General features: G+C 41.3%; 1 protein-coding gene across 1 annotated transcript in view; it reads right to left on the minus strand.

Moving 5' to 3' along the window:
• The window catches only part of LOC148659177 (uveal autoantigen with coiled-coil domains and ankyrin repeats-like), a 55384-nt gene that overhangs the window by 34433 nt on the left and 322 nt on the right, over nucleotides 1-20629 (minus strand). The window lies entirely within an intron of this gene.

Below are 20629 nucleotides of genomic sequence, written 5' to 3' on the forward strand. Positions count from 1 at the left end.
AGAGGTTAAAAGAGGTTAGCTAGCCGGGGCATCACAAACACAACCCTGCAGGAGTTTTCCTGCAGTCTCATCTGCTGATCATAGACCTCACCAGGAGGGTAAAAATGCCTAATTATGCACATTTCAGTAATTAAGAATGTAGGGGACCAGATTCATAACATTGACACCAGAGGTTTTCAGTAAGCATTTTATCATGATCCTTAATGACCAGCTGCAGCCCAGATTCCTTTCTGAAAGAGGACAACAATAAGCCTTTACCAAGGACCCAAAAGAAAATAAAACTGTGGACAATTAACTTAATGTACAACAATTGGAGCCACAGCTCTTGTAAACACTTAAAACCGAAAATGTCTCACATTCGCACATCATTCGAACACTTGCAAGGTGTCGTAAAAAATGAATAAATGCCGATGCTAATGCAGTTGAAATAAATGCTAAAGGTGCTTCAAGTACAATGGGTCAGCCTTGTAAAGACATTGGTCTCATACACCTATTTGTCCTAAAGTCTGTTCTAGGTTCAGAACAGCTGCATTGCGCTTTAAAAACGAAAAAGGGCGAAAATGACAGAGTAAAAAGGAAAACTAGGCGAGATAAGACCTGATATAAAGGAATTAACAACAAGAAGCTCCAGGCATTAAGGCAGCAACTGGCTAAAGATGCTGGCAAAGAGACGCTTTAATTAGCAAGAAATCCTTGGGCTCAGGAATGCTGCTGATCTTTGACAAGTGTCCAGAAAGCCGACTGCTCCTCGCTATGCAAACCTGCTAAAGAAAGGCTAGACCGGCAGCAGGCTGTCTCCACCACACAAGTGGTGCCAATCCCAGAGACAGAGCGCCTGACAAATTTACTGCTCCACCATCGCTACAACTGCCGAGCCGCATAAAAAGGTAAAAAATAGAATAAAGCATGTGATTTTTTAGAGGCATTCAATTCTAAATGCAAGTCCTACCAAACCCTTTAAACTGTTCAAATATTTCCAACTAATCAAAAGTGGGAGTGCTTCCTTTACAATCCAGTATAGAAATCTAGTTTTCTATGATGAAAGTCTGTTCCTGAACAATTTATGTGGAGGTTCCTAGTGTTACCTCGAAAAAGCCATGACCCACGCTGTGTAAAAACCTCACTAAATACAGGCTGTCGAATGTCAATGTCAGCTGTAGGAGGTAATTGAGTTTCTCATTCCCACAAAGGCTTTTAACGAAGAAAATGCTGAGGCTTGGTTTATGCCTCCACCCCTGCAACCCAAAGAGGCTACAACAGTTGCAAGAAAGTGCAAAAATCATTACTGCTGCTTGAAAATATGTCACAGTAAGTGAGGCACATTAGCTGGATATTGCCCCATCCAAATTAATATAATAAATGCTTTCAATCAGAGGTTCCATTTTCTTCATCGAAAACAGGGTCACAAGGGAAGGGGGGAGCAGAAGCCTGTCCCAGTAAGTAACGAATGTGAGCTGGACAGGACCCCTGTCCACTGCAGGGCAGATACAAGCATGCCCACACTCCCAGCAGGGACAATCTCCCCAGAAGCCAATTGCCCAACCTGTGTGTTTTTGGACTATGGGAGGAAACATTCAGCACCTGAAGAAATCCACACAGACTAGGAGTGAACATATGAACTCCACACACACAGCGCCCCTGGAATTGAACCCAGGGCCCCAGTGCTGTAAGGCAGCGATCTTCACCACTGCACCACTATGCTGCCCATCTTTTATAAATTTTCATCTCAACTGCCTCACAACAGCTAAAATCCAAATGAACCCAATGTTATTCAAAATCCATTCTCAACATTATTAATAACAATATTATTTGGGTTATTAACATCATGTATTCTCGAAAAACACATAGGTGTTTTGCATCGATTACAACTGACTAGTCTGCTAATCTAGCAAATCCCCTGCAAAACAGAAATAATGAATTATTATCTTTTATGAGAAGTACTGTAGCCAAGATGGTGGTTGTGAACTCTGTACGGTAAACATTTGGGAAGTTTCCACATGACTGAGGTCTGATTTATAACTTTTTAACTAAAACAGAAGAACAAATTCCTAACTAGAAAGTAAAACACTGAGAAACCCAAGTTCATTTTTGAACAGGCTCTCTATTTTGAGTCTGCTCTAAATCCACTTCTGGAAATCCACTGCTAGAGATGTTCTGCTTCTCGATTACTAAAAACAGGGAAAAAACATGGAAATTTGTTAACTAAGTTTCTAATCAGGCCAATAATCTAATAGCACAAATGAGATGAAAAACAGAAAATCCTTGAAGATCAGCCATCTGGGAATTACATTGCCTCTCATGTTAAAAGAATATTTCTTCTGACATACACTGTGCACTGCACTTGATATACACAGACTGAAGAGTGCACCATTGTGCCCTACACTGGAAATGAGCATGGGTGCTTCAGTTAAGAGGTGATGTGTTTGAACTGCTGTAATCCAGATAGTGAAGAGCCCTGAGAAAGCAGCCTGCTTGATAAGCACATGGTGCAGCACAGCCCTCCCCCTCTGCCACAAGCTCACCACAAGACTCCCCAGACAGCTGGGCCCCTGCTGCACACTTTCAGAATGGGAATGTCTGACCCCTTGCCCTGGGGTCCCTCCTCCCCGCTTCCAAGTACAGGCTGAAGGGCAACCGCCTTCTGACCTCTGAATTCAAGGTCTTGGTAAGCAAAAGGGCACAGTCTTTCAGACGAATTCAAGCCACTTGGTGATCTTCACAGGTATAAAAGGGTACAATTCCCCCCGCTCAGAAACATCTATACGTGCTGGAGTTCCCCCACTGCTGATGCATGAGTTGCAGTAACAGAGAAAAGACTGAGCTCTCTAGACATTTATATGCTGAAGCCAAGGAACAGAGCGCACAAAAAAGGTACAAGAAGCATTGGGAAGCACTGGCGATTACGGGGGCAGCTGAAATAAAACCAGCAGACAGTTTGCTTCCCTAGGACATGACTGAAAACACCCGATCTAGATATTGGTTAAAGATGACCCAAAACTCCAGGTTTCTGGTTCCTCTGCTACAACCTATGCATTAACATGACTTCCTGCAACAGCCCCATGCCTTTAAAGAGCTGTTTAATGCCAGTTTAGTCCTGCCTTCACTTTATTCTTTAGTTCTGTATTGCAGATACAATAAGTATTCTGCTTTTCAATGGCAATTCCTTTAAGGTACGTTAAAAGTGTGTGAATCTAAAATCATATATCATATACATTTAATGAAATTGTTTAGAACACTCCTGCAACCAGGCACGCCCAATAGTTTATGCAATATTTAGTCTTGTGCATACCCTAAAATAGAAAGTTGTATTTGCCAATAAGCCTCAAACTAGGGTTAGCATTCCTATTAAAGTAGGCATTCTTTTGAACCACAATTGCAGTATTCCAGGGTCTTTAAACAGGTATATAAACAGTTAATGTCAAAGACATACTGTAATACAGTATAAAGCACAACTGTAACTCATCTCTATGTACATATGATAACACCGCAATATATCTAACATGAATTTAACTGCCAGCCTAAGTATCAGCTCCGTATTTAGCTATGTAATGCAATAAATTAATGTCATGGTAGCAAAACAGGATTGTGAGCATACTTCGATGCTATTTTTCCTGGAAACTGACCAGTGACATCTGAAGAGCTCTTTTAGCAAAGGTTGAGAGTTTCATGTGCTTTCACTAATAATTTTAGAAAAAAAACACTACCTCACATACACTCTGATATTTCACATATATTAAAAATATCAACTGGTAAGAGACCCTTAAAAACTAAAGGCAGAAAATACATTCCTGCCAGTGTAGTTCCACACAAAATCTGCTGATGCAAGACTTGAAAGGAGTATGTTCATACTTCATGATGAATGTCTGGTTACTTGACTTGGTGCTATGGGCAAAATTAACTTCAAAAGGCTTTCTAGACAGTGCAAAGTTCCCTGGAATCTTCCTCTTAATACGCTCCTGAAACCCAAGGGCAAAACACCATCAATAATCTTCTTTGGAGGGAAGATCTTTAAACCAAGAAGAAAAGGAGACTTGGTTTTAATCCAGAAATGTTATTTCCTGTGCTGGGAGGAACCTGTCAGTTTCTGAATACCTACCCTCTGCCCTCAAGGCTATGGCAATCTTTGCATGTCCAGATGATTTACATGAGCTCCACACCGATACAAAGGACAGGGCTAGTATCAACAAGGTCATGATAAACCCATCACTGTCAGGGAGCTTTCTCATTTTCCTCTAGACTGCTAGGAATCACTTTCTGTTCAGGTAGGATGCAGAAGTACGAGAAAAAGTACTGGGCCTTTTACTTCACAGACTGGTTCTCACTGGGTTATTCTGAAAGTCATATCACATTACTGAATAATGCCCACAATAAAAAGGGAGAAGATTGCTCCTTTAAAATACAGATAAGAGAGATTTATTCCATCTCCCTTTCAATTAATCTTGTTTTAATCTTAAAAAGATCGACCACCCTTGAATGCAAATTTAAAAATAGGAAACAACCACATTAGGGGAGAAGAAAAATTCCACTCAAGTTAATGTTGTGGTTGGGTCATCTCAGACTGGCTCTGCTGCTGGGGTCTGTAATCGCAGTGGGGGTGTAAGCAGGGAGATAAAGCTCTTAAATAAAAATAAATAAATTGAAGCATTGTATATACCTAGAAGAAATAAATCTGAGCCCAAATGTGTAAATTCAGCCAATACCAAAGCATGCTGAAGGAAAGTATCTTCTGATTGTTGTTTTGGTTTGCTCTGCATTCTTTTGGCAAAGATAAATAAATTCCTCGGATATCTGGGAGGCCTCTGTAACCTCAGTGGGTCCAATGTTTTGCTCATTTTCATGTACAGAGCCTTAAGGAGACAACAATTTCCTCCAACACATTTTCATTACAGACACTGCAATAGCAATGTCCATCTTTCAGAAATAAAACAAACAGAGCTGCTTATTTTGTTTGGCCAGCAGTGTCCCCTTCTGTTCCAAGCTGTTAGATGACATCCAGATGGGAAGGCAGATAGCTTGTTTATGCTGCCCCTGAATGCCTGCTTACCTAGAACTGGAGCCTTGGCTGTTTCACTGAATCAAGATATTTATGCAACTTATTTTGGAGGCAAAGTGCACTAAAAAACTACTCAGTTAATTCCAGTTGTTCAAAAAACTGCAGTAAATTAATGCTAGTTATTTAAAAATCATTTGAATCAGCTTTATGGATGAGATAAGTTAAGTTCACTTTATTGGCCATATACAATTTCTTGCATTAGGACTTTGTCTTTTCATGTACCCCAGCTTGCTCTCCATGAAACACACGCACAGGGAGAGAAGCTTGAGGTCAGAGCGCAGGGTCAGCCATTTATACGGCGCCCCTGGAGCAACTGGGGTGAAGGGCCTTGCTCAGGGGCCCAACGAAGTAGGATTCCTCTCCCAACCGTGGGATACGAACCGGCAACCTTCCAGCCACAGGCGCAGATCCTGATCCTTCTGTGTTAACTTTGTTGCTTATGGAGGCCTTTAAACCATCCATCTTAGGCGAGGATTTTAAATTTCTTAGTGTACATGACAAAATGTAGAGAGTTGTTGTTCCAAATGGACAACGTTTTCCATTTATATTTACTTTTCCTTGCCATTTCTATACTTTGTTTGTTAACAAATCTCCCAAACTCGCTCACTTCTTCCTAGCTCCTGTCCCAGCAGTTCCAAGAGTGAAACCCAACTTCTCTTTATAGTCTTTCAGTGCTCCATGAACAATGAAGGGATGAAGATTTTCATAAATGGATCAAAGAAATCTCTTTCAGGCTTCTAAATGCTGTTCTGCTAACAAAGTCTGAAAGATCCCCACTTCTAAAAGTGCTGCCCTGCTAGTGACAATAGTTTGCTGGGCTATATCAACCTCAGAATGCTAGTATTCTCACAACAACAAAGCGGTGGTAGACCTTAATTACACACCTGTGTGTTCCACTGAGGTAGCTCCTCTGATACATGTCATTAATGATCAGTTCCAGAAAAAGGACAGTATTCAATGAAACAATGCTATATTTGCCCAAAATGCATGGTTCCCTGTTGTCCAACAACAAACACTGCAACATATAGCACTCACAAACACATAAAACCCTCAGCTAAGGCCGATCAAAAACCAGTCCTATTCAGATGGATTTGGTTCCCATGGAGGGACAGAGTTTCCTGAACAATAGCAGAGCTGTTCTGATAAATGTAAGGCTTTTTTTTTTTTTTTTTTTAGTTTGGCTGCAGCAAAAGTGTGACGGAGGAAAAAAAAAAAGTTACAAGTCTCAATTCACTGCATATGGCATCGCCAAGACCTCTGGTAACGTTGCTCAACGCAGCGCAAGCATCCAGAGTATTTAAACATGTTTCACACTGTACAGGCTCAGCACCCACGGCTTCAGAGTCAAACCAGCTGCCTCAGCAGTGCGCCCCAGAGACAGGGTGATGAGCAGGATTAACAGACCATTGTACAGCTCACTACACTTACAACAGCAGTCAGGCATGCAGGCCCCAAACGGTACTGGAAGCTATTTAGTATTCAAAGCAAAAGGACAATTTAAGAAGGGGTAGTTAAAAAAAGAAGTGAATTGGTCAATTTTTAAAGTGTTAATTGTAAGGGGATTATCTCACTATAGAAAATAAATCGAAACTAATTTTCAATGCATCTGACAAATAAAAAGATCATCTTCCAGATTAGTGTCAACAAGTGATTTCACATGCCTCCACTTTTTCTAGAGGGCAGTACTACATACTTTGCCAGGGCTGCTGAGCAGACATTACCCTAAAGTTTCAGAAACTATAGAATCAATTAAGCTTTCACTTCACAACTGTATAGGATTTTAATTTATCACAGTATACTTTAAAATTACATTCTGTTAAACTTCACAACGGATGTTCAGTTCCACAGCACAATTCAGAAAAACATTCTGACTGGACAAATGGCTTTGCGTTTTTGTTCTCATCAGCAGATTAGCGTCTGCATGCTTGTGGAGCTACACCAGGCTGTGTGTGCACCTCAGCTGGAACAAAGCAGACAGATAATCTGCGGTCCCCCCAACTCAGCAGAGAGCCCTAGCATGGTAATCTCTCCCCCATGGTGGCTGTGGCAGCACTGGAAAAGTGCAGATATCCTTACATTTGTCTCTACATGAAAAGCAAGGGCGATTGGTGCCAAAATAGTGAAACAACAATGCAATGACCTCATTCTGCCTGACATGTCTAAGAATTATTTTTAATGAAAAAAGATATTAACATATGAAGGGTCAAGTCACTTAAATGTAAGATCTTTACTTTGTATCTTGCAAAACTAAACTTTTAATGCAACATTTACATCACTCTGAGTTTTTACAAGGGGAACAATACAGCAAAAAACAACTTAGCAGATTTTCAGCTATAAATCCCCTTAAATACCAAACTTAGTGCCTACTTTTTTTTTTTACTTTTGACTATACTTTCTTACCCTTATTTAAGTCTTCCCTTTTTACTTTTAATATGTATATTAAAGAAGGATTGATTTTATTCACTTCACTGTAGTCAGCATTGTGTAAATCTTCCTCAGAAAGGAATTACACTAACTGCGAGTTCAGGGGGGAAATGTATATGAACATTAATTTGTACGTCTGTATAGAATTGCTCCATGTGCTTCAGACTCTTTGACTTCTATTAGCAATTTGCTATTTTAAGTTAAAATCAGAAATGTCTGTCCAGATTGAGGTGACCAGTTGAAGACATTAATTTCGTGTGCAGTTAACCAATCCATTGTGAATTTGGATCGTTATCATGACAGAATGTCCATTTCTGGCCAAGCTTAAGCTTATTGGCAAATTCCCATATCTTGACAAGGGCTTTAAGACCTGGAGATACAAAACAACCTCAAAACATACCAGAACCCCACAATATCTGGTTGTGGAAATTCTCATTTTATTTGACAATATGATACCATTTCAATTCTTGACAATCTCAATTGTCCTTCAAATGTCTGGTAGGGTTGAGTTACCTCTTTTTGTGGTTTGCCATTATGCCTCACAACTCTACTATAAATGCTACACTGTGACTGTGAGATCTGTGACTGCTGCTTCGCATGTATGGTTGCCTCCAAAACCCATTCCTTCACAGCCCACGGGGGCAAGAAACAATTATGCCCTCTCCAGCTAGTGTGGCCATTATACCACTGGCCTTACGTTTCTTACAGCAGACACTCCAGCAGAAAAGTGTCTGATTCGGCTTTTTATGGATTCTTCAAAAAAGGGGGATTTTTGTAGATCCACATACAGTACAAGTTCGATTGTCATGGTACTTATAGGCCAATGACAATTTTGCATTCATCGCAGAGCTCCTCAACCTTAACCAAGATCACACATGCCACTACTGAAGGCTGTCCATGTACTGTACTACTGCCATTTATAGCCCAAGGAAACAGAAGCTCTATAGTTACAGTGGCTTCCATTGCACTTCCAAAGAGCAGAATATTACTGTTGATCTGTTGTAATTTGTCTTAAAGGAATTCACAGAGAAGTGAATAAATAAGACTCTTGCTTTCTCCAGGTCAAGTAATTTATGGCAAATACGCCCTGTGCCCTGTGATGGACTGGCACCCCTTCGGGGATGTATCCTGCCTGGCGCCCGCTGCTTGCCAGAATAAGCTCAGCTCCCTTGTGACCCTGAACTGGAAAAAGCAGTTCGAAAACGGATGGCTGGCTTGGCTCTCCCTGTACAATACTATTATGATTACAGTATCACATGAGAATTTTAAGCGAGACATTATCCAACCTGTAAGCGATTCTGCTATGCGATGTTTTTTGTTCCCATTTCATGGGGGAAATAAATTAATCTAGAGGGCACTGTAATGTATTAACAAGAAGCCTTTTTACACTTCAGTGCATGTTCCTCTTGTCCTGACTAAATTAGGACTGTCCTTGTGCGCTTCATGTATGCTTTAGAAACCCACAAGGCCACCTTCCTTTAGGTGAATAGAAACTCCTACTCCTTTCTCTATGCATCTTAAAGCAGATACATCTCCCCGGCATCACCTAGCTACTGCAATGTTTTTTTTTTGTTTCACTGCTGAAATCAAGTGGCAGCAGTACCCTGCACTATCTAGATCCTGAGTGAGAGAGACCAGTCACACCTATCACTGCAACAAACCTGTCTTTCCTCCTATTACTGGATCCGTGCAGTAGAAAATAATATCCATGATGCCAGGTGTAAATCAACACTGAAGGAGGGAAATGCTTATTGTGCAGTGCCTCTACTGTAGTGTGGCAATAAACAGTCATGGGGAGGGGGGAGGGAGTTACCTTCATTGTACCTTTCTGACATTTAAATGGATAAAAAAAATGGGTCAGAAAAGTTTTTTTTTAGAGTTCCTGCTCTCCATGTACACCGTAAATTAAATAACAGCTCAGAGCAGGAGCCAGTGCAGTTCATCTTTCATCAGAAACACAAATGAAGCCGGTGAACATTCAACACTGGTTTTAAAAGGCTTCACTGACAGACTGTGAAGATCCAGCACTGCAGTGCCCTGTACATTAGTGTATATCATAGTGTACCGTATCTATATAAAAAAAGGTGCTGTCCTTCAGATGAGACATAAAACCGAGCTCCTGACTCTCTGTGATCATGAAAAATCCCAGGGCGTTTCTAAAAAAGTGTAGGTGGCGTTACCCTGGCATCCTGGCCAAATTTCTCACTGGCAGTAAATAATGGGCTCCTAATTAATTCACATCAATGAACTGTCTTCATTACTCTGCTCTCCCCCACTGATCGCTGATGTGTGCTGAGCGTTCTGGCGCACTATGGCTGCTGTCGCATCATCCAGGTGGGGCTGCACATTGGTGGTGGTGGAGGGGAGTTCCCATTACCTGTAAAGCGCTTTGAATGGAGTGTCCAGAAAAGCGCTATATAAATGTAAGGAACTGATAAGAAAATTCTTATTACATTAAGCCTACCATGAGGATTCTTAATTCATTACAAAACAAAGCTTTCCTCCCATAAAGAGACAAACTCCACATGTTCTGATAAAAGGCCTGGAGGAAATGGGCCATGATGTGGCAGCACACCTCCTGTGCCTCTCCAGAATCCTTCTACATCTGAGCACATCTTTTAAAACACATGGTCTTCTTCTGCTGCTGTGTGGCTATGTCGTGCACTTCAAAGTCAGACAGCAGAGCTCAGTCAGCTTTCAAAGAACCCATGAAAATGAGATGCAGTCCCAGGAGGTGAAAATATGCAATGTGGAATAAAAGAGTTCTTGCAACATTCGACCGCTTCCTCGAAGGAAAACACTTTATAACGCGTTTCTTTATACTTTCTACTAGTTTTAAACTTATCTGGAGTAGGTTCTCGGAGCAACAGTGAAAGAGTGAGGTTAAGACAAGAGTACAAGTCAAGCATTAAGTGTTCCTGTACTTGCAATCTGTCGTACAACAATAAATCTGGCTGTCCCGGCTGGCGCTCAGTTTCGCATTCCATAAAACAAAAAGTCCCGCCTGAAGAATGAAATGTAGGAAATGGAAAGCTTTCGCCAATGAATCAGCACTGAAGAAAGAGCAACAGAGACAGAATGATGAAAAAAACTTCAATAACACTAAATCCCCAGAAACTCTAGGCCTCTTATTAGCCATAGGCTGGGCACAAAGGATTGCAGGCTCCCACTGCTTATATAGTACAGTATCTTCAGAATTCATTCTAGTTACAAATTACAATTTATATCCAACCCATAAGACGGACGGCTGATGACATTTGAGGAAACTGAAAAGGGCCTATTGCTAAAAATGTCTTATTTTCTGCATGCCATCTCATAATGTACCCTGCTCTCCCTTGAATTACATCTACATTACACTAACTTTTTTTTGTTTCCTGCTAATAAAACTATTAAGATGACATCCATCTGCACTCTTTATACAACAGATGGCGATTTACTCAGAGAACAGAAGAGTAAACAAGATCCCCAGAAACAATAAGACAAGCAAAGGACTCCTGTGACAGGACTCCTTATTTTTCCCTTTGATCATACTGTTTTACCCAAGCATTTCACTCCCTATTATATCTGTGACAAATGTTTCTCAGCCTAATAAGTCACAAATCCATTCCATGGCTTCACACACAACAAATAATAGAATAAGGTCATTTCTATGTTGTTAACAAAAAAAACTAATCCACCATGAAGTAAATGTGTCATTTTCATAGTAAGTCAAGAATGATGGACTCTCAAGAGCTTTCAGATTCTCTTACAATGCAATTACATTCAGCCTCTCACTGCCTATTGATCCAAGAAATTCATTATATTCTTATTAGATTGTGGCAGGTTTCTTTCATCAAATATACAATTGCAAGTTATCTAGTGAAGGACACTGTCTACAGTACAACATTCAGCACTTTAATGTAGCTAAGCAACAGGCAACGAACACAAAGCTGTTCTAAACAGCGACCGATTTCCAGCGTTCAAGTCACGTTGATCTAGAACAGATAACACAATATAGTAATTATACTGGACTGAATTTTTTAGATACAAGTCGTAATCACCAAATTCCCTTCCCTTCCCATAACAAAAGGCTTAAACCTCTCCTGAGTAAGTGCACTGTAGAACAAAACTCTTAAAGCCTTTATAAAATCTTGACTTTCAACTTAGGCTTAATTTATGTTATTGTAAAACCGGTCTGAGGAGCATTGCAGGCGACGATCCAGTGAAAAAAGTTTTAAGGATCCAGTGTACACAGCACATCTCAAGAAATGTTTTAAGTGCGGAGTGTTTAAAGACTCGCATACACGGTGTGCTAGTGCTAAGACAACATGCGCTACTGTGTGTCACTGGTCCACGAGTCTGTATTTGGAGACAGTACGCTGAACAGCACAGAGGAAGACTGCTCCGAGGGTCGATACAGGGAGTTTAAGTTCTGCCACAGCACAGGCTGGGACACAGGGCCTCATGGGCCGCCAGCTGTGGGTGAGCACCGAAGAGGCAGATTCGGTCATCCTGAAGAGGCAGGGCCTCTGGACAAGGGCAGCTGTGCGATCATTTTCAGAGACGGCCACTGCCATCCCCTTAAAACAGGTTTCGCAGCTCTTCCTGAAGACAGACATAACGAGTTATTCTTGAGGCAGGAAAATCACCCGAAGCAACCCAACGGCAGATTTGGGACAGAAAACATTCCTCTCCTGTTGTTCTTTTTAATTTTTAGCACTTCCTCTGGCTTTTTTAAAGGCTTATTGCCACGAGATGGAAGAGCCTTCGAGCCGGAGTGGAGTGGCAGGTGCAGGGTGTGATTCGGTCCGTTAAGGCTCCAGCTCGCAGGCCTTTGCTCCGATCGCTGCCCACAATAACATGGCTGAACCGTATGAAGAATTCAGAAAATACATTCTCTCCTTCTGTTTTGGGCTAATGCTGGAAATCACGGTTAAAATCAAGAGGTTTCACCCATTTCTGTCCCAGTAACTAATTTAGGTGCGCACGAGCCTTCTTTTTGAGGGTTGGAATTCATTTGCTCATTTTTATTTTTTTCCAAATGCAAATCAAAACGAAAAATGAAAAGAAGTGCTGAAAATTCTCCCCGTCTCCCGGGACAGACTTTTCAACACTGGCACTTTAAAGGTATTGCTGCCCTGTCAATGGATGAATCATTTATTTTCCTACTTTCATGTAAAAAAAAGAAGTGGTGTACCAGTTCCTGAATTGATTTTCTGGCAGGAGGACCGAGGCGCCGCTTCCTGTGGCGTCCACAGGGGGTACGCCCTTCTTTTTCACAGCGCACGCGGGCTGCTGGCAGGCCTCAGCTTTCTTCAGTTCAGTCCAAGACTGCATGCGGTGGGAATGTCTAGAGGATTTTTATTCCTTCGCTTTAGGCCATTCTAATTAAAAACCTGGGAAAAAGCGAATATGAGGAGAATTTGGAAGTTGCGGTTTTGAAAAAACGATCAATAATAAAACTCCCAAATAAGAGCAAGCATCCCCTTTTCACCTCTGTACACAATCTTACCACGTTAAGGGAAAGCTGAACCTCCTTAGTGTTAAAACCAGGACAATACAAGAGTATCTAGCACAAGAACCCAAAATTCTTTTACAGCATGCTTCAGATTTAACATAAAAAAACCCACAAGACATGAAGGGGCAAAAAGATGTAATTTATTCCAGAAACTTTACAACTGTGCAGCTGAAAAATCTTTTCCTGCATTTGGTAACTGACTGGATTTAATTCTTCTGTCATTTTAAATTCAAATAAGCAAGATTCGAAGCTCTCATTTTGTATGTATCGATCTTTAAACATTAACCGGTCTAAAATCAGTATTTGAAAGGAAGCATCTAGCAAAATCTGATTGTGAATGTCTTTTGTGAAAGCACATTTAGAAAACAAGACCAGGAAAGAAAAAAAAACATTTCACAGGTCCCTTTGAGGCACATCTAAGGGATAACGCTGGTCTCTTGAGGTTGTAGAGCAAAACTGCAAAGACACTGCGTGAAAGATAAGTTCTTAATAAAACAAGAAAGGGCTCAGTGACAGCACATGAAACATTGTGGGGCAAAAGAATTCAAAGATGAAGAAACTGAATACGATGATTTGTTTTTTGACTGCTTAAGGAACACTGTGCAGCTTTCGGAGCGCGTGTCAATTAATACCACAGAATTAAAAAGGCTTTGATTTTACAGACATTAAGAGATGTAATCTGCTAGCAATCATACTGTAGAACACACACTACTGCTGTACTGGGTAGCCCTGCAGTTTCAGCATCCCAGCAAGAGAGCTCTCTCTCCCACAGTCCCTACCTCTGCCTGAGCCCCCACACCCCCTCACCCATACACCCACTCCCCATTCAGGCCTGAGCCTGCCTTAAGCAACACTGACAAATTCAGAAGAATTCTTCTGCTGTGGCTCAACCAAACAGCCCTTTAAAGTCTTGGTCTCTTTTCCTTTTCTCCTCTCCCAGTAACCCTGAAAACACAGGCGCTCCTCTTTCAGACAAACTGCTGACAGCTCCACCACTCCGCTTGGTAACAGACACCGAACAAACTGCCTGGGCGAGGCGCTTCCCAGCTCTTCCGGTCCTGGAATGGAGCACTCGAGGGAAGACGGAGGCGGAGTGTGTTTCTTTGGCTGCAAAGTTTGGGAGGGGAGAGAAAAAACACCACTAATATCTGCAGTGATTTACACCCAGATATTGCACAACTCCCTAACACTCCCAGGGTCAAGAGAGAACGTGTTTTAACAGGCAGTCCCCAAAACTGCTGAGCCTGTCCTGGCTTCTTCATTGCCAGATAACCTTGAGCCTCTTGACCCTCTTCACAGTAACCTCCACACTCCCCACGGAGACGGCCCCTCACAGGAACACACACACACACGGAGATACTGCTTTCCTCAGAAATCCCTACAGGAAAATACATAGACATGATTTAAGAGGAGGATTGCACATAAGGACTCAGTTTTCCAGTCCAGGTCTTTAAATTCAAGCACTTAAGAGTCAAATATACAGCCAATGACATAATTCACAACTCCAACATGATGGGATTCCAGCACTTGACAGGACTGAATATGTAGTTTGACATGTACAAAGTACACAAGGTCAAGAAGAAAGGTTATAAAACAAAAGAAAAAATGCACACTAGGGCCAATGTCTGTGGACCAAAAGGGACAAAATTCCAAAGCAATTGGCAAAGAAGCCCAGAACAACCCTCACAATCACACAGCAGTATTAAGAGAGGTTAGAGGTTTGCAAGGCAAGTCCAGCCTCAACTTCCACAACTGGCATGTGGCACTATGACTTTTCACTTAATTTAACTGAAGGATTTTTTTCCTCAGTTCTCCACCAGACCTGCTATGCATCATCCAGGTAGTTTACGGGTGGGTGAAGTGGCTCTTCTTCTGTATGCAAAGCTTTTGGGATCCAACGGGATGAAAATGCTTTACAAATGCAGGCCACCCTTATTTTTACGACAGTTGTAAAACAATTAATTGTAAAGAAAACCTATCCCCGCCCCCCACCTCTTCAAGTACAAGCAAATATTATATTTAACAAAATCGCCTGTCTAGCCTTTAAGTGCACAAGGGATTTGAGCTGCTCTACCCATATAACAAAAGCACAGCCCTGACCAGAGTGAATTCTGACCTCTCGCTCCAGCTCAGTGCAGGAAGCTTTCAAGGAGCTCACTGCTCATTGCTGGAAATTCTTCAGGGTTTACTCATGCTAGGATAAGCTCATGGAGGCCAAAGTTCTGTGCTTTTCAAGACCGTAATTCTCATGTAAAAAAAAACAGATGAGTATTCACAACCTTCGCTTATAAGGGACCATTTTAACACTCGGCCATGGTGATTCATGAACAGGACATGGAGGATTGTGTATGTTGTGACATTCATAGATTAAAATGTAGGCCTAATCAGTGGTTTCAGCTGGCTTCAATTACCTTCTGTCATCGTTAGGACAGTAAAAAGATACTATGGTAAGCTTTAGAAACGAGCAAGAATTGACCTTTTGCACACATGGGTAGTCAGGGCCAAACAGATCAGTAAGTGCAATCACCTGAGAACAGACCTAGGTCATCTACGAACACCTCGCATGGCAGGCATAAAGAAATGACTCACAACATTATTCCATTTTCATGTTAGCACCATTTTGGAGATGAAGGCTGTTTACAGAAAGTGCCTAGTTATTCATGATTCTCAAGTCACTTTAACCTTAACCAGCAGGAGCAGTTTATGCAGAAAACAGGTGAAAAGCTGCTCTTTGCAATTACTTGCTTACAAACATTCTTGAACAGGGAGTGGCACCACAGAAAGGCAGTTGTACAATGCATTTGTGAATAAACATCGCCTTCTCTTTTGTTTAGTACAGGCTTGAAGAGAAGCCTTTCACTTCAGCTTGCTCAGGCCTTCTCTTACATGTCCAAACACCCCCAACACCATATCTATCAGTGTCAGGGCCTCCCTAATGCTTGAAAAGCAATCTATATAATGATCAATCGCACGCGCTCCAGATTCAGCGAAGAGACGCCAACAAACAAGCTTGGGCTGGCTCAAGATTGCTCAAGACCACATCATCACAGAAGCATGGCTTGACTGTTCACCTCATTGGAACTGGAGTCCTCAAAAAGAGAAGCGGTTGAGAATTCAAGCAATTTGCTTTCCAAAGGCAGACACTGTTGCGTTCATTAAATGTTCCTCACTTTAGGCTGGGGTGCTGTGGGAATGCTGAAATTGAAATGATCCCACTGGTTGGCTGTTGCTTTTTACATGTCCAAGAACGGATGATTCTACGTATCCCTGCAAATTGCTTGAGATCACAAAATGTGAAAACTCCCCAGTTGTTTCAGATGTCTGTTTAAAACCAGAGGGCAATCAAACTGCCTACTTGCTGCACACGATCCTAAATGTAACCTTCAGATCTCATCTTACAGTTTAAAAGAAGACAAGATTTCTGTACAAGAATGCTTCGTGTAATTCTGTACACAGTTTTTTGGAGAAAGCATGGAAAACCAACAAATAAACAAGTTTCTACTGTAGAACTGGTTTAATAATAAGCAGCTGTGATTATTTTGGCCCCCGTGACACAAAGCTCAAATGTGAGCATTTTCTCTGTAATCTCTTGAGAAAAAAAGATTTGGATTTTGTGATTCAACCTTACGGAATTTGGACCTGTTATAAGAAATATTAAATTTCCAGCTCTTTGCGGGTTTCCCAGGATGGAACCTGCCATGTGGTTTGGATGGGCATCAAACGGGCATGGCTTTGCTGTTCTTTCCGTTCACTGTTACCGGCTGTTGGGTAACTCATAAATCAGTCACAGTTGTTCTGTGCATTAGGATATATTGATTGTTACGCATTCACTTGCCAGGGGACGAATCCAGGAACAGGAAACCAAAGAGAGAAGCAGGTGCATCTCCAACACGCACAGTGAACAGCATTTGGACGTGTTAAAACCAATAAACATCACCCACGGGAGATTCCAAATTAGCACAGAAAAGTGCAAGGGAGGTTAACTGCTGTGCAAGGGAAAAATATTATTTTAAATTAGACATTTTGAGTTTTATCAGGAAAAAAACGTAAAAATTGAACAAAGAAGCTTTTTAATTGAAACTGCGCCTGGGGATGCAACAATTTGAGAACTTTAGGCTCACACGTGAATATGGCAGTCTCTTCTGGTAATGCGTGGACATGTGAGGAACAATTAAGCATCAGTGAAACTGCTTTCAGTGTCAAAATGTTTCAACTGTGTCAGTTTTCACAACCTCTAACCACCAAGGGCACAATTGTCATTGGGACTGTGCACTGCAGATGAATACCAGTGTTTGTCTAACCAGACTCCCATTTCACAAAGTTCCTGAAAAGACCATTTGTCTTAGAACTGGCTCACAAACAACAAATTCTACCCCAGGCACCGGGGCTTTGGACATTAATTGCTGCAAAATACACACGTTTGTTCAATGGAACTGCCACAGTGTGGGTTCAGCTGAGCAGAATTCCAACGACACTGTGAGAAAAGCGATGCCAGTGATGTTTTAATCCTGGGAGCTGGCATGAATGACACCTGGACAGGCAGGTACACCGTAATTCCTGGTTCTAGAAATCTGCTCCATCCATCCTGCCCCCAGCCTCTCAGTTTGATCAACCGTGAGGCAGAATGTCAGGTGCTCTGAAAAGAACATTCAAGCACAGGTCTGCCTTCAACAAAGGAAGGATCAAAATGATTAGACAGAATAGCTGGCGATTTACATAAGGCACCTTGGAGAAAAAAAAAATCAATTCCATTTGAAGTTATAATTGAAATGGAAGTAATCTTGAAAGACATTCTCTGCCACACCTCAGTGTGGGTGGCTGCATCCATTTCAGAGAAAGTACAAATTTTATCTGCAAGTTAAAACGCAAATGATATCTTCCCTTTGTCTGCTGCTGTACAAATGTCACCTTGTTAAAAAGGAGATGACACTTGTCAAGGGAGCACAGAGAAATGGTGACAGTGTCGCATGTAAACACTGCAAATCGAAAATATCAGAGCACCCTTTACCTGCACAGCCCATTGTTATGCTGTTTGAAATACAAATACCAAACAGGTCCTCCAGCCCTAATGTTTTCAACAAAAAAAACTGTTGTACAGATCAACTGAGAACCCAACTGAGTGAAAGACAACAGTCAAAATAATAAATCAAATCTCCATTGCAGCACAAAGCTGACTGCAGGTTAGAGCGCACATTCAGTTTTATAAAGGCCAAATGCAAATAATACCTTTCAGCTTCAGATTGCAAGTTCACGAGGGACTGTTACCACTAGGGGTACAAGATTAGTTCACTCCTTCAGACATTTCTTTGTGTTTTTAAAGGTCAGGATCTTAATATAAGATTGGAAACTTACAAGTAGACAACAACACACCTTATAAGATTACAACAAGGATTTTAAATTAGAAATATACTCGAGCCTATACATGGCTGAAATACAGTACCTTGGTAGTAAAAAAGGGTCAACTGTACATTTTCAAGATTCAAGCGCTCTCTTTATTCCTAGAATGGGTGCAAGTAGGGTTGCAAATAGGGCTTGTGTAAAAACAATACTTAACCCACTTCCTCACAAAGGTCACAATAATCAAATTTACACTAGAGATGGCTCTGTAACTGCTCCAACTCCAGTTACACTAATTCCTAATAACATATTCACAGACGCATTTTGATCAGAACATCACTCTCATGAGCCAGTTGTACTATACAAACAAAAGCTGCAGTTTTTTTTTTTCTGGAGGAGCATCATGTTGACACTATGCACACTGGAAGTGTTCAGAGACAGATTACACAGCCCAAAATCAGATCATGTTTTCTGATGTAGTCCAACACCAAGTTTCAAACAATTTGTTCAGAATTGCTTTTTTTAAATTCCCCAAGAGCAAGGAGATGTGTGTATACAGTATATATATATAAATAACTGGTGGGTCTACAAACACCCCACCTGATGTCTCACCTTATCCTTGTAAGAGTTAATCAGATGCTGAAATTCTAGGCATTAGAATTAATGTTGACTGAAATAAACGGTCTACATCTAAAGGCTAGCAAACAATGCTAAACATCTCCTTGAATCTTCTCTCAATTCCTAACATGGTGAAACACTCCTGCATAACTGCAGATGGAAATCAAGATGAATTAAAATAACACCAGCCTTCAAAACAGCTCATGTAAAAACATGCCAGGCTCATTTTTCATTTATGCTCCAGTTTGGGAGAAAAAACACAGTCAGCAGTCCCGATAAGGCTTAAATAAAGTCTTTGGCATTTATAGATGCACACTCAACAGACAATGTGGACGTGCAAAGTCTGGTAGTGAGGACTGCAGGGGAGAGTACGCAGAACCGCACACGGATGCAGAGAACCAGCCAGGGTGTGGACAGTGGGTGTTGGCGGGCTCATCGGTTTCTCTACCAGACCACTTGAATCTCTCCCGCAGTACAGACCACGCCTGCATGACTGCTCATGGCAGAGTCTTAGGACTTTAACACGCATAACTAGCTCAAATATCTCAACAGTAGGCCTAAACTACATCAAGACCTCATCAGCCATTATTTCCAACCATCCCAGAGACAGCACAAGCTGAGAGGCTGAAGGGAAGATTCACAAAGTGTCTCATGTGCTCCTGGAGTAACTGTTGGATCAGGGAAACTGCCCCTTATCAGGTGTGAAAGTACTTACTGACTGTACAGTAGTTGCATAGTTTCTACAGCCCTTTACTGAAACTCCAAGTGGGCTTTGATGATTTGTATTCCCTGACTAATCTGATAGGTTGTACACAAATAAATTCCTCAGTATACAGTCATTTTATATGGCACTGAAAGATCGGTTGGAAAACAAAACATCTTGCAGGGAAAGTGTCATTTACGTTACACTGACTCCTATGGGATATGGGGAAACAACAGCAAAAAAAAACCTAGAATAGAAGAAAACTCGGCAACACAACAGTCTCCTGCCACTGGCTCAGCAACTCGAGCTAAATTCGATTAAATTTTAAAAATAAATTCCTTCATCAATCGACTGCAATGAGGTTTAAAAGCAGATTGGCACTGGTAATGCACTGTACCGATTTTCATTCATCTCCAGCAAGGTGACTAAACAAGTGCACCCATTACCTACTTTATTTCCGAAATTTAAAAGAATACCCTACACTAGACATGTGCCTTTTGTTTAGTAGCCTATATACACTTCTACCTTATTAGAATGTGCGTGCTCCACTCCACGGACAATGCGTTTACACGGACAGAAAATTCACGTCTGATAAAAGGCATGCTTGTTTCACATACTTATTTTTTAATGTACCAGACGGACAAAAAGCGCACGTTTCGGGTTTTCTAAAGAGGGAGAAAATTAACTCCCACTGACAGCAAAACTGGAAAGAGGACCGGTTTCAGAAACGATCAGCCACGAGTGTTTAATATGCCAGTAAAGGTTCGTGAAAGTCGAAGCCATGTACATATTAAAACAACAGGCAAAACGACACCCGGGTACAATAAAAATACGTTTCTTTTACAAAATTAAAAATAGCATAGAAAAAATAGCACACCGTCTGCAAAAAGGCAATTTCCTTTACTGTCAAAATTCAGCTTTTTGTGGGGGGGTTTATTTAATACCTATATATGTCTAGTCACACGAGATTGTCTTGTTCCAAGTCAGTTGCTTCCTT

Source organism: Lepisosteus platostomus, chromosome 7 (genome assembly GCF_059453375.1).
Source record: "Lepisosteus platostomus isolate fLepPlt1 chromosome 7, fLepPlt1.hap1, whole genome shotgun sequence".
In the NCBI taxonomy this organism is placed as follows: Eukaryota; Metazoa; Chordata; class Actinopteri; order Semionotiformes; family Lepisosteidae; genus Lepisosteus; species Lepisosteus platostomus.